This window comes from Scyliorhinus canicula, unplaced genomic scaffold (genome assembly GCF_902713615.1).
Source record: "Scyliorhinus canicula unplaced genomic scaffold, sScyCan1.1, whole genome shotgun sequence".
NCBI classification, from domain to species: domain Eukaryota; kingdom Metazoa; phylum Chordata; class Chondrichthyes; order Carcharhiniformes; family Scyliorhinidae; genus Scyliorhinus; species Scyliorhinus canicula.
The window spans coordinates 3,794,792-3,803,386 of NW_024055728.1; positions in this window are offsets into that span (position 1 = coordinate 3,794,792).

The window sequence follows — 8,595 nt, forward strand, 5'->3', positions numbered from 1 at the left end:
GCCAATGCTTCCCCAACAGCCAGCACTGCCAGTGCTCCCCCAAAGCCAGAACTGCCAGTGCTCCCGCCACAGTCAACCCTGCCAGTAGCCCCTCACACAGTCAGCACTGCCAGTGCTCCCACACAGCCAACACTGCCACTGCTCCAAACAGCCAATCCTGCCAGTGTTCCCCCCACAGCCTGCACGGCAGGTGTTCTCCCCACATCCAGCACTGCCAGTGCTCCCGCCACAGCCAACACTGCCAGTGGCCCCTCACACAGCCAGAACTGCCAGTGATGCCTCCTACAACCAGCACCACCAGTGCCCACCCACAGCCAGCACTTCCAGGGCCCCTCCCACAGCCAATACTGCAAATCTTCCCACCCACAGAGCCAGCAATGCCAGTTATCCCCCCACAACCAGCACTGCCAGTTCTCCCCCCACAACCAGCACTGCCAGTGCTCCCCCGCACATACAGCACGGCCAGTGCTCCCCACAGCCAGCTCTGCCAGTGCTCCCCCCACAGCCTGCACTGCCAGTGCTCCAGACACAGCCAACACTGCCAATGGACCCTCACACAGCCAGAAATGCCAGTGCTACCTCCCACAACCAGCACTGACAGAGCCCCTCCCACAGCCAGCACTGCCAGTGCTCCCGCCACAGCCAGCACTGCCAGTGCTCTCTTTCAGCCAGCTCTGCAAGTGCTCCTGCCACAGCAAACACTGCTAGTGCTCCCCACAGCCGCCGGCATTGCCAGTACCCACCACAGCCAGCACTGCCAGTGCTCCCCACCACAGCCAGCACTGCCAGTGCTCCTGCCACAGCCAGCACAGCAAATGCTCCCTCTTCCTCCAGCACTGCCAGTGCTCCCGCCACAGACAACACTGCCAGTGGCACCCACACAGCCAGCATTGGCAGTGCTCCCTGAAGAGCCAATATTGCTAGTAACTTGTCCCACATCCAGCACTTACAGTGCTACCCCCATAGACATAATTGACAGGGCTCCACTCACAGCCAGCACTGCCAGGGCTCCTGCCACAGCCAGCACTGTGAGTGCTCCGTCCCCACCGCCAGCACTGGCAGTGCTCCTCACCCAGCCAGCAGTGCCAGTCCTCCAACCACAGCCAGCACGCACAGTGCTCCCGCCACAGCCAGCACTGCAAGTGCTCCCTCCCCTCAGCCAGCACTGCCAGCGCCCCTCCTACAGCCAGCACTGCCAGTGCTCCCCCTTCAGCCAGCATTGCAAGTGCTCACGCCACAGTCAATAATGCCAGTGGCACCCCCACCGCCAGCATTGGAAGTGCTCCAGCAAGAGCCAATATTGCCAGTACTTTCCCCACATCCAGTACTGACAGTGCTCCCCCCCACACAGCCAGCACTGCCAGTGCTCCCCCCACAGCCATCATTGCCACTGCTCCCCGCAGCCAGCACTGCTTGAGCTCCTCCTTCAGCCAGCACTGCCAGTGCTCCCGCCACAGCCAATACTGCCAGTGGCACCCACACAGCCAGTATTGCCAGTGCGACCCACATCGAGCACAGACATGGCTCCTCTCACAGCCATCACTGCCAATGCTCCCCCACACAGCCAGCTCTGCCAGTGCTCCACACAGTCAGCACTGCCAGTGCTCCCCCACACAGCCAGCACTGCCACTCCTTCCACAAATAGAGCCAGCACTGACAGTGCTCCCCACACAGCCAGCACCACCTGTGCTCCCGCCACAGCCAGCACCACCTGTGCTCCCGCCACAGCCAGCACTGCCAGTGCTCCCCTCAATGTCAGGACTGCCAGTTCTCCCGCCAAAGACAACCCTGCCAGTAGCTCCTCACACAGCAAGCACTGCTTGCTCCCCCCACAGCCAACACTGCCACGGCTCCCCAAGCCAGCACTGTTAGTGCTCCCCCACACAGCCAACACTGCCAGAGATCCCCCACCGCCAGCACGGTCAGTTCTCCCCCCACATCCAGCCCTGCCAGTGCTCTCGCCACAGCCAACACTGCCAGTGGCCCCTCACACAGCCAGAACTGCAAGTGCTCCCTCCTGCAACCAGACCTGCCAGTGCCCACCCACAGCCAGCACGTCCAGTGCCCCTCCCACAGCCAAAACTGCCAGTCGTTCGAGCCACAGAGTCAGAACTGCCGTTTCTCCCCCCCCCCACCAAGCACAGCCAGTCCTCCCACCCACAGTTCGAGCACTGCCAGTGCTCCCCACAGCAAGCACAGACAGCACTGCCTGTGCTCCCGCCACATCCAACACTGCCAGTGATCACACGCACAACCAGCACTGCCAGTGCTCCAGCTTCAGCCAGCACTGCAAGTGCTCACGTCACAGCCAACACAGCCAGTGCTCACCACAGCCAGCATTGCCAGTACCCCCCACAGCCAGCACTGCCAGTGCTCCCCCCACAGCCAACACTGCCAGTGCTCCCGCCACAGCCAACACTGCAAATGCTCCCCCTTCCGCCAGCACTGCCAGTGCTCCCGCGACAGACAACACTGCCAGTGGCACCCACACAGACAGCATTAGCAGTGCTCCCCCAAGAGCCAATATTGCCAGTATTTGCTCCGCATCCTGCACTGACAGCGCTCCCCCCAGACAGCACTGACTGGGCTCCACTCACAGCCAGCACTGCCAGTGCTCCTCCCACAGCCAACACTGCCAGTACTCCCCCCACAGCCAGCACTGCCACTGCTCCCCGCAGCCAGCACTGCTAGTGCTCCCGCCACAGCCAACACTGCCAGTGCTCCCCCTACAGCCAACACAACCAGTGCTCCCCCCACAGCCAGCACTGCCACTGCTCCCCGCAGCCAGCACTGCTAGTGCTCCCCCACACAGCCAGCACCGCCAGTGCTCCCCCACAGCCAGCACTGCCAGTGCTCCCGCCACAGCAAAACTGCCAGTGGCCCCTCACATAGCCAGCAGTGCCAATGCTCGCTCCCACAACCAGCACTGTCAGTGCCCACCCACAGGCAGCACTTCCCGTGCCCCTCCCACAGCCAACACTGCCATTCGACCCACCCACAGAGCCTGTAATTCCAGTTCTCTCCCTACATCCAGCACTGATTGTGCCCCTTTCAATGCCAACGCTGCCAGTGCTCCCCCTTCAGCCAGCACTGCCAGTGCTCCCGCCACAGCCAACACTGCTAGTGGCACCCACACAGGCAGCATTCCCAGTGCTCCCCCCACAGCCAGCACTGACAGTCCTCCCACCCAAAGTGCCAGCACTACCAGTGCCCCCCCTCCCACAGCCTGCACTGCCAGTGCTCCCCCACAGCCAGCCCTGCCAGTGCTCTCCCCACAACCAGCAACGCCATTGCTCCCCCCACAGCCAGCACTGCCAGTGCTCTCTCTCAGAGCCAGCACTGTCAGTGCTCCCCCCCATAGCCAGCACTACTAGTACCCCCCCCCCCCCCCACACACACACAGCTGATTGGCTGTGACGCTGTCAGTCAGAGGCTGGAGCTGCTGATTGGCTAAGAGGCAGTCAGCGGCTGGAGCTGCGGATTGGCTGAGAGGCTGTCAGTCAGTGGCTGCAGCTGCTGATTGGCTGAGAGGGTGCCAGTAAGCGGCTGGAGCTGTTGATTGGTTGAGAGGCTGTCAGTCAGCGGCTGGACGTGCTGATTGGCTGAAAGGCTGTCAGTAAGTTCTATTTACTCATTAATTTAATAATTGATGTAAACGGATATTTCACCGCGATCTTGATCTGCTCCCTGAACGTGGACTGAGTTACCACATACATAAATGTGTTTGTGCAGCAATTTAAATCCCGCAGCATAAATCCGACTAGTTGTAAAGTATATTGAGGTTCTGGGAGATAATATAACCCTCTCACATCCAAATAGAAAAATTTAATAACAGAGACGGTCCAGAGGAGAATGAAAGTTGCGGAGATGCTGAAGAGTAAAATCATTGACTTCCTTCTGCTCCCCATCTCTGGGTCTGTGCGATTGTTTCCCTGACTCTGAGCCCTCAGTGTCTTCCGGACTCGACTGGGAAGTAAAACGTGTCTGACTGTCAGAGCGTTAATCAACTGGATTGAGATGAATGGGATCAATGGGGTTAAAACCTTATCAAACCAGTTATAGAAAACCCATCCTGGGTCAGTAAAAAAGCTTTTCTTTGTCCTAGAGTGCCACTGGACATTGTCGATTATCTTTACAGGTTCCCATGTAAAGTACCAGGGGATGTTTTTCACACAGAGCAGGAGGCCGCTTGTTGACAGAACCACAGCCGCAGTTTTCCAGGTGCAATATTTAGTTTTCAGTTTCTGGCAGCGAATTGCCACAAATCGATCAAAGGAAAAAGTGAGGGTGAACCACACAGAACAGTCCCTAGCTGCAGACTGCAGGACAGAGTTCACTCTACACGCTGGGGTGAAGAACACGAAATTCCAGGGGAAATAATAAAAATTGATCATGATCAGTATGGGGTTAGTGATAATATACAGCAGGTCCGCCGTTACCATGGCCACCAGGTAGCGAGTGGTGCATGTAGAGAGACCTCACTTCCCCGACACAGAATCACAATTCCCACTGTCAGAGAGAGAAAGGAGAGACGCGGAAAATTACTGGATAATCAATCGCCCTGTCTGAACATAATATCAGCATCAATATAATGGCCAGTGGGTGGGTGGGGGTGTTGGGAGAGGAGTGGGCACAAAGATTAACATTGCAGAGAGGAAAGTAGAAAATGTAACCAATGATAAAATGAGGAATGGGAGCAAGTGTGAATTGCAGCCCTATCGGTTTGATGGCAGTGGTAGGAACATGTTTATAATTCAATCACCTTTGGGAGAGCTTACATTTCTCATTATGTCTGATTTACAGGATTCACTCAGGCCGGCCAGGTTTCCCAAATCAGATACAAACATACCAGAGATTGTCATCCCTCACCCCGGATTGGACCGTTCCCTGGACTGGAATTCTGATGGAGTTGGACACCACTACTGGTTTATTTGAATCCTCCAAGATTAATTGGAAAAAATAAATCAAACGCAGGACCTTCCTAGTTCATCATCATAGGAGGAATAGAAATATGTAATGTATAGTGGAAAATGTGGCTTTTCAGACCATCGGATCTGCACAGGCTCTTGGAAAGTAAACACCCGTTAAGACCACCACATCCCCATATGCAGAGACCGCATCGAAATGGTTTGGAAACTAAACAAAATTTACCTTGGCCAATCCACCTAACCTGCACATATTTGGACTGTGGGAGGAAACCGCACACCGGGAGGAAACCCACGCAGACACGGAGAATAAGTGCAGACTCCGCACAGACAGTGACCGAAAGTAGGAATTGATCCGGGGACCCTGGTGCTGTGACGCAGCAGTGCAAACCACTGTGTCACTGTGCAACCAATGTCATTGGGATGGGACAGAACGGGGTAAAGCTGATGGAATTAAGATAGGAAGAAATGATCTTGCAGGGATGGAACATGCCGAAATAATGGGCGTACTGGGACTTTCCTGTTTGTAGATTTTGGGAAGAAGGTAGAAGCGGGAGGTTGATGCAGGATGTGTGGGGTTGTAGGACTATGATGTCTGAGCCTGTGGACAGAAGATATCCAGAGTCGATGAGATCAGTGAATGTCCTGGAAACAATATCATTATATTTGGTGGTGTGCTGCTAGTCCAGGGGGAGGGAGCAGGATGGGCCTGAGAGTTGACGGTCAGCCACTGTGAGGAAGAAGTCAGTACACTAGACAATAATGGCACCACCCTTGTGAGCAGCTCAGGTCACCAGGTCAGGGTTGCATATTAGAGAATGGATTGGAGCAAGTTTAGAGTGAGTCAGGATACAGTTGGTGAGAGGCACAGAAAAATTGACACGGTCGATGTCGCACTGACAGATCTCAATGAAAAGATCAAGAGATGATAGAAGGCCGGAGGGTGGGGTCCAGGTAGAGGGAGATTACTGGAGGCAGATGGATTTCAACAACAAATTTTCAAAAAATAGACAGAGAAACAGCAGAGACAATATTATCTACTCACTGATCACCATCTGAATAATTACACAAGATTTGAAAAGCAGAAGCCAGTCTCTGTTATTCTTGAATTTAGATCATAATATAATAAAATCTTCCAGTCACAATGTAAAGAGTAGGAAAAATGGAATTAGAACTACTAGTTTAAATAAATCCAGTAACACAGACTATACTAAATAGTCGCACATATTCCAAAAGTCAACATCATTCCTGACACATTTCATCCAATTATTGCCATAACTGTCAGAAATAATAGATCTGAGTAGTATGATATATGTTAAACAATTTGATTTTCTAAAGGCCGTCAGTAAGATCCGACATAACAGACCGATGAGTAATGTCAGAGCCAGTGGAGTTAGGAGACACAGCAGCAGAATGGGCACATGGTGGCGACACGCAGAGAAAACAGAGAGAGGTGTTGAAGGGATTTAGGCTGAATGGTGGAATGTTGGATGTGGTGTTCCACAAGGATAAGCACTGGGATCACTCTCCTTCACCATTCCCATCATCAGTATGGAATCGGGAAGCAGAATGATAATTACACAATTTACAGACAAAATCAAATTGAGAGTGTTAGTGAATACAGAGGAAGAATACAACTAATTATAGACACACATTATCAGTAATTATGAATTTGCAAAGTTGGTATTTCAATGGGAAATTATTTTCCCGACAGATCGGTGTACGCTGCTGCATTTTGATCAGAACAATAAGTCCCCCAATCACTCCTCGGAAAACAAGTGTGTAAATGGACTGGATGGGTTTCTGGGTTCAGGTGGGTAGATTCACAAATCGTGCGAAGCAGAAACATAGTTTAAAAACACCCATAATAAATAGAATAGAACAGTACAGCACAGAACAGGCCCTTCGGCCCTCAATGTTGTGCCGAGCCATGATCACCCTACTCAAACCCACGTATCCACCCTATACCCGTAACCCAACAACCCCCCCCCCCCCCCCTTAACCTTACTTTTATTAGGACACTACGGGCAATTTAGCATGGCCAATCCACCTAACCCGCACATCTTTGGACTGTGGGAGGAAACCGGAGCACCCGGAGAAAACCCACGCACACAGGGGGAGGACGTGCAGACTCCACACAGACAGTGACCCAGCCGGGAATCGAACCTGGGACCCTGGAGCTGTGAAGCATTTATGCTAACCACCATGCTACCCTGCTGCCAATGATCAAACATGTGAGTTCATTTCAGAATGAATAGAAATGAGAAAATATCACAAAACCTATTGGAATATTGCACTGTTGTCGGTTTTATACAATATTGGAGTGTGGGTCATGTTTGTTCCTATTGGAGAATGCCAATAGAAAACAAAGATAGAGACATTTCACTTCATACAATGAATATCAAACATCTTCAAAACCAGTTTAGCTCACAAGGGGATGGTTTAGCTCACTAGGAGCTGGTTTAGCACACTGGGCTAAATCGCTGGCTTTTAAAGCAGACCAAACAGGCTAGCAGCACGGTTCGATTCCCGTCCCAGCCTCCCCGGAAAGGCGCCGAAATGTGGCAACTAGCGGCTTTTCACAGTGACTTGATTGAAGCCTACTCGCGACAATAAGCGATTTTCATTTTCATTTCATTTTCAAACTCCCTTTTCCAATTCACTCTTCAACCAATTCCAAAGTTAAAACACTCAGTGACAGGTCCAGAGAATGGAGCGCCAACTCACCCAATAAAATACACAATTTCAAAATAGACCCACACACAATACAATTCCACATGGACAGATAGTCCCAGTAATAGATAGATAATTGAATCAGATAGTCCACCCTGGTTATTGACCGACACTCATTACAATTCTACACTGATAGATAGTTCCAGTAATCCTTGTTCCCGCTGTCAGATATTCCAATCTGGTCAGTGACCCACATTCAGTTCAATTCTACACTCATAGATACATGCAGTAATCCTTATTCCCACTGTCAGATATTCCACTCTGGTTAGTAACCCACGCTCAGTTCAATTCTACACTCATAGATACTTGCAGTAATACATGTTGACCGCTGTTAGACATTCCACTCTGGTTAGTCACCCACACTCAGTACAATTCTATACTGACAGATACTTCCAGTAACACTTCCTCACCGCTGTCAGATATTCCACTCTAGTTAGTTACCCACACTCAGTGTGCTTTAATTCTCCTAAACCTCCCATCAGATAAATTGCCTTCATCGAGATCCAATCTAACATTATACAAGATCCCACTCAATATAATAACTTCACCGGTCAGAGATTCAGTGAGTAACAAACAGAGGTTTATTGTGAGTTGATGGAATTAATTCAAACCATTAACATACTTAAAGACTTTTAACAATTATATCGTTGACCAGGTGTCTGTATAACAATGCGCACGAGATCAGAATTAAACATTTTCAGTCACAGTGTAAAATCAGAGAGCCGGTCACAGACAGATTGACACACCTTCAATGGCGATAGTCACTTACCAGGAACTCCAACGATAGCAACGATTGGGTGGAATATTTTTTCAGCCATTTGAATTGGAAAAAGCATTTTCACTGTGAAGTGATGTGTCCTTTCGTGATGGTGTCAGTCTCTGTGCCTGAAACTCCGAAATTATATTAATTTATACCGTGGGGAACCACGTCAGGGAT